The sequence below is a fragment of the Lissotriton helveticus genome, chromosome 10 (genome assembly GCF_964261635.1).
Source record: "Lissotriton helveticus chromosome 10, aLisHel1.1, whole genome shotgun sequence".
In the NCBI taxonomy this organism is placed as follows: Eukaryota; Metazoa; Chordata; class Amphibia; order Caudata; family Salamandridae; genus Lissotriton; species Lissotriton helveticus.
This window is the reverse complement of record NC_136071.1, coordinates 836,567,008-836,573,624: the sequence shown is the minus strand read 5'-3', so window position 1 is coordinate 836,573,624 and position 6,617 is coordinate 836,567,008.

Genomic DNA, 6,617 nt, shown 5'->3' with positions numbered 1-6,617 from the left:
GACTATGTGTATCATGTCTTGTTTGCCTGCACCACACAGGTCGCATTCCGTTGTGTCTAGCGGTCTCCATTTCGGTTGGTCTAGTCTTGAGGGCAGAGTGCCCATCCTTAAATGGAGGTATTTTCGTTTAAGTGTCAACGAGAATGGAATATCTAAGTAGGGTGCTGGGGCGGGCCTTGTATATGATTTGATAGTCATCCAGGCATGTGTCGGGTGCTAAAGCTTGTTTTATCATTAAGGAACAAGTGTTTCTTAGCAGTCCGTTTAACCACCTGGTTAAACGAAGGAACTGGCAGTTTTGCTCCCCACAATGGTCTCAATTTGGTTGCCGCTAGTGAGAGCTTTAAGTACTTTGAGTACTCGGAGTTCGGGCTTGTCTGGATCGCTTCCCAAAGTGCGCTGTTCATTTTGTTCTCCTGTTTCCTCCAGACGTTGTGACAAAATTTTAGTGGCCTTGTATTTTTTCAGTAAAACTTGAGATTGTAATCCAAATTCAAGTCTGACTTGCGCTGGAGAGGAACTGTTCGATAGCAAGAAAACCCGTTTATAGACTTTGGTTTGGATTTTGTCCAGGAGGGTGGCACTTTTCCCATGGTGCCAAACACTCCCGTATGCTATTGTGGGTAGTAATTTTGATTTAATTGCGACTAGCAGAGGACCTTTTAGCTTGGCTGCCAAGCTGGCGAAGGCGTGCAATAAGGTGGCCCCTTTTCGTTCTATGTCTTTGAAGTGCACTAGGAAGTTTAAGCGCTTGTCTAAGTGTACCCCCAGGTATTTATAGCTGTTAACGGCTTCCAGCTGGTCATTATTTATTCGGAAGATTGGCGGATTTTTGCGTCAAAGCGTTATGAGCATTGTCTTTGTTTTCCGGATGTTTATTGTTAGCAGGTTCCTTTTTGTGTAGCTAGACAGGTCGTCTAGCAGGCGTTGAACGCCAATTCTTGTCTGGCTCAACAGCACCACATCATCTGCGTATGATAAGTGCGTTAGATGAAGGGTGCCTAGCCTGGGAGGATGCTCGTTGACCTTGTCTAGGCTTTCTGCCAAATCGCTCATAAACAAGTTAAATAGGTGTGGAGCCAAAACGCAGCCTTGCTTTAATCCATCAGTGGTGTAAATTTTCCTGGTCAGGCGGCGCCCATTATCAATTTTTACCTGCATCCAGGTTTCAGTATGAAGATTAATAATAGGCAAGAGGATTGAGTCTGGTAGGCCGAGGTGTTTTAGTTTTGCCCACAACAATTGCCTGTTGACGCGATCAAATGCCGCCTTGAAGTCCACAAAACAGGTATAAAGGTCCTTGGAATTCTGTAGGCTTTTCTCAACGATCAGACTTGGGGCCATTGCGTTCGTCATGGTTCCCATACCGCGGCGAAATACGGTCTGGTTCAGTGGTATTTTACTGGTCGTTTCAGACCATTCAGCCAGGTCGGCTAGTATCGTTGACATTTTGCTTCAGCGTCGAGGAGGGCGATCAGACGGTGGTTGTTCGGATCCTTGCGGTCTCCGCCCTTGTAGATTGGAGTTATGATCGCCCCCCTCCAGCTCTCGGGAACGCCGCCTGTTTTATTTACCGTTCGAAACAGTAGGTTAAATTTAGTAGCCCAATACTGTGGGTCCTCCTTATAGATGGCTTGCGGAATGCCATTTGGACCTGGGGCGCTGTCTTGCCTGCTTTTTCCAATTATTTTTAGGATGCTTTGTTCTACATCTTGCCTGCGGCATAGTGCTGTGGTTCCATGAAGTTTTGCGCGATTCCCTTTGAACACTGGGGTGGGGGGGGTCTACCCACTCAGAGTTGACTTTTGCTTCGGTGACCAGGGTTGTTAAGTGTTGGGACCATTCCGACTCAGTTATACAGGCCATGCTGATTGGTTGGGCTGTCCGATTTACGGAGTTGACTTGTAACCAAAAGGCACGTGAATCGGCTTTCTTTATGTTGTGCAGTAGTTTGGACCAGAACTCGTTTTGGAGGTTTTGTTTTTCGGTCCATATTAGTTTCTTATATTGAGTCCTGGCGTTGCGTACTGCTGCCCAGATGCTGGCGCTTTGGGTTTGCCCACGTGCTCGATGCAATAGTTTTTTCAACTGCCTCTTTAATAATAGTACAGATCTATTAAATTTGATGTTAAATTTGTAAGAGGTTCTTGAATTGTTGCTTAAATTAGACCTTGGGAGTTGCTTCAGATAGTTGTTCCAGGTGTCTGGACTCGGGGCATTCTTTGTCAGGAACTCTTCTAGTAGATTTTTAGCGTCGATGGCTATTCGTGGAAGGGATTTACTTGTCCACTGGAGCCGTTTCAGATTGGTGGTCGTGACAGTTCCTGGTAGCGTCGGAGCTGGTGAGCATTTAGGTATGTCCATCGTGATCTCAATATGCTGTTTAGCATGGTCGCTGTCCAGAGTGCAAATGATGTGGAAGTCTTGTACTTGACTAAGCAGTGGTAGTGTGACAAAAGTGTAGTCCAGTATGGAGCAGGAATTGTGGCCTAAGAAGGTCCAGGAGGGGTGGGATGTCTTGATTAGATCTTCCATTTAGCGCTCTTAGACCAAGATTTTCAAGGTCCCACATGAGTTGTTTACCCTCCTTGTCGATCTTCCTTGCCTGAGGGACCACCTGCGGCAGGATATTCCAAGTTTCATTTGCAGCGTTGATGTTAACTTCGTCCTCCGGTTGGTGTAGGAGGTTTGAGTTGAAGTCGCCTGTGAGAATTATCTCCCAGTCAGAATGTTCCAAACGCAAGTTTGAGACCACTGAGATTATGCGTTGGAAAAGTGTTTTTTTTTAGAGATTTTTTTGGGTTTGCGTATGTGTTTATTAAGATTAAGGTGCTGGTTGTGGCCATTAGTGTACTATCTAGTTTTAAGGTTTGCATGTCCGCCGTCGATTCGGGCAATTGTGTTGTTCTGATCTTTAGGGCTGTTGAAATGTAGACGGAAAGGCCCCCGCGGGCTCGCCCAAAGCGCTGTAGGCGAGTCGCACTTACATGGAAACATAAACGGCCAGGTATGTCGATTGGGTCGGTTAGCCACGTTTCCTGTAAGGCTATTATAGCATACGGGTCCCAGGTGGCACCTTTGCCGTTTTTGTTCACAATGTCTTTAGCACCCGCAATGTTCCAGGAGAGGATTTTTAAACTGTGGCTTACAGTGTTAGTTGACCTACCGAGCGTTCAATTAGGAAGTGGCAATTGCGGTTGGTGGTGGTCGCAGCCTGCGGTTTCGGCTCCCCTGGCTCCTTAGAGGACTGAGCGCGTTGGTCGATTCTTCAGTGCTTGGTTTGTACTCTTGGAGTACCTTCTTAGGAGCGGGGACGGATATGCAGCCTTGACCATTTCCTTCAAAAGAATTCCCCATTCCTTAAATGTGGCCATTTCAGAGAGAATGTGGGTCACTATTCCTGCCTCCCTCCATGTCATGACTGTGCACTCTTTTTTTTGGTTCGTCATTCGTTGTTGTAAATTCGACTGACAGGAGGTCTGCTGAAGTAAGGTAGCCAAGACTAGGGAAAGCTGAAGTTAGACGAAGTATGTTCCCACGGTTTAGGTAGTCCTGCGAGCCTTGCTGCTCGTATTCAGGGATGAAAAGTAGCTTCCCCGTGTTGGGGACTTCCTCTTTTGTTGTTGGTGGGTTGTCACAAATTTTGATTGTTTGGCGTTGGTTCGTGTGGTTATAGCTCCCAAAATCTTTCACGCTGACGATGTGACTGCTTCCGAGGGGGAGATGAACCCCATTCAGAGGTCGCTCATATGGGCTACTTAATGGCATCTCTTCATGTTCTGCAGTTGTCACGTGCCTTGTGGCTACTAGGTACTCATTTGCGTACGCAAGATTCTCCCAGCGACGTCTTCCCCTTATTTCCCTAGTTGTTTCAGGATTAACGTCCTTTCTGTCGGTTGAGAAGGTGACTTTAATGAGGTCAAGATTATCCCTGCTCATATTTGTTACTGGTTGTCTGCCGGGTTCTGAGGCCATAGTTGAAGTAGTAATTAAAAAAGGAGCTGTTATGTCGATAGTAGCTGTCTTTACAGCAACCTGACTGTTGGGCCTATCTTTACCAGGCTTATCGTTGTTTTGTTCTTTCTCAGTTGGTATGAGCTGCTTGTTAGAGTTCAGCGAAGTTGAAGTCTGTTTGGGTGGTGGTACGGATGTACCTGTTGCGAGGTGGTTAACTGACAGTGGCTTGTTTGACTGACGGACGATAGTTTCTTCTTGATCGGTGGTGACATATGATCCCAATGTGTCACGGAGCTCTACGCCCGGAGAGTTCACTGTACCCAGGGCTTTTGGGGGAATAGCTCCTGCTGTATAAAGTAATTTGTTAGACGAGTTTTCCTGTTGTCGCTTGTTGGGAGGTTCTGTACTCGTGACATGTGCCTAATTTATTACGGACATCGTCTGACCCTTGATTTTTGTGTCATTGGCTATCGTTGCCTGTGGTGAGTCGTTGGTTACGACACTCTTGCTTTTTGGTTTAGCTTGTTCAAAAATGGGAAAGTTTAAAGGCGGCTGCTTGCATTCAGGTTCGCTCCTAGGACGTTGACTTCTATTTTTTTCTAGCCCTTTTTTTCTGACGTTTGGTGAGTCTTATCCCGCAGACAGCTTCTGAGGGAGAGTCAGTGGTGGAGGGTTTAATGCTGCTCTGCAAATTCGTCGGGGCTATGAAAGGTTTTAAGTTTAGCTTTTCTGATCTGTTGGCAGTGTTAGTTCTAGGATTTTCATGTTTATCGTTTCCTTCTGCCGACTGTTGGTGCAGAGCCACCGTATTGACTGCCTCTAGGATCTTAGGCTTATTTGCGTTTTTTGCTTGAGACACTATGTGGTCAAAAGAGATCAAGTCCTAACTCAGTTGAGTACTGATGGTGGTTAGGTTAGTCAGCTTACATTCCTGCAAGATGTCCTTCAATATAAATGGCAGGTCCTGGAGTTTTTCAAGTATTGGGTGACAAGTGCAGGGGTGAGTTGCCTTACTTGAGCAGACTTGATCTGTTAAGATGTTAAATGTACCAGTCATTACGTCAAGTTTGTTGTTTATGCCAGCTATATGTTCGGCTATTGAGCCCATTAGGTATATTTGTACGTCAAGTTTGTCCGACTGCATATTTAGGGTTTTTATCGATGTTTCCAATATGCGTCCCAGTGCCTTATGTAGGGTGAATATGGACTGTAGGTTGCTTTTTACATCCAATTCAGCCTCTGGTTGTGCACTATGGTCTTTGTTATTGGTGGTGTCCGGATCTGGGTCAGTCTGACCGCTTGGCAGTTTTGTATATTTCAGTTCTTGGGTTGGATTTTGTTTAATGTTGGAGTTTCTTACGATGTCTAGTGTCAAGGAATTCTAATATAGAGACTTTCATTGGGTTGTCCTTGCCACGGTTATTTGCATATGTAGGTGATTCATCTACTAGCACCGGTTTAGTTCCACTAGGGCTCTTAGCCTGAATTTTGCTCGATGGACCTATGATTGGTGAGATGGGTAAAAGTTCTGACTGTGAGTCGTGAATAGTTATTGCTAAATTGTCCAGCGCGGCAAGCAATAATTAATCGCTTGTATTGGGTTGCTCCGTGTCACTTCCAGTTGTATTGTTGGGCGGGCAATCCCTGTGCCTTGTGGTCTTGTCATTATTAGTTGTAGTTGATGTTTCGGGTTTCAAAGCCAGATGAAGTTCTTTGGTTTTCGCTAACCTCAGTTTTAGATTTTTGTTATTTGAGCATAGGGCCAGTCTAGGCGTTGAATGATTATTTAGGTGGACCTTGTCTGTTGGGTCACTCAAATTATTTTTAAGAAAACTTGCCCTTTTACTGACAGATCGCTGATTACTAGGCGTGTCAAGGTTCAATTCGCTGTTATTTGGTGTTACATTACTTGTGTAACCTTCGGACAGGGTACCCAAGGCTGAGTTTAAGTCTCGCGTTGTTACTGTTTTTTCCTCTGCGTCGGCGCCTGCTGCTGGTGTGTGCGTGTTGTTGTCCCTGTGGACTTGGACTAAACATTGCATTGTATGTTTAGTTGGGTCGTGAACTTGTTCCGCACAGTTGTAGTCCGGCTCAATGCCGTTCAACGTTGTGGCTGTATATGACTTGACTGATTGGATCGCTGATGTGTCCTTCTCCTCCGTCTTAGTGCTGCATATTTTCGGGGTCATTGGCTTCTGTAGGCCGTTTAGGATAGTCGGCATTGAGTAGATTACTGACATCGGATCTTTCATGAATGTGAACTTCCCAGAGGGTTTCTCTGTTCCAAAGATTGAATAAGTAGGGGATATTAGGCTGGGCGGTTGGTCAGCTTGCGAGGTATGAGCAGGCGATTTGGTCTTATCCTTTGCCTTAGCCTTCTTCTTGATGGTTCTTGGTGGATTTTCTCTCAGCCTTCCAGATCTCATCCTTCCCCTCAGTTGGTCCAAAGGTTTGATTGTTTTTTTTGTTTTTTTGTGATTTACTTGTGGTTTTTTTTTATTTTTTATTTGTTGGTACTAGGTCAGGTCCTGGCAGGAGTGCTAGCAGGGGTAATTGCAAGGATCTGCGGCAGCCTTGCGCCTTAGTCGGCACTGCAACCCTTGGGGGTTCCTACCTATCCTGCTAGCCTAGTCCCAGGCGGGGTGCAATTCAGGTTGAAT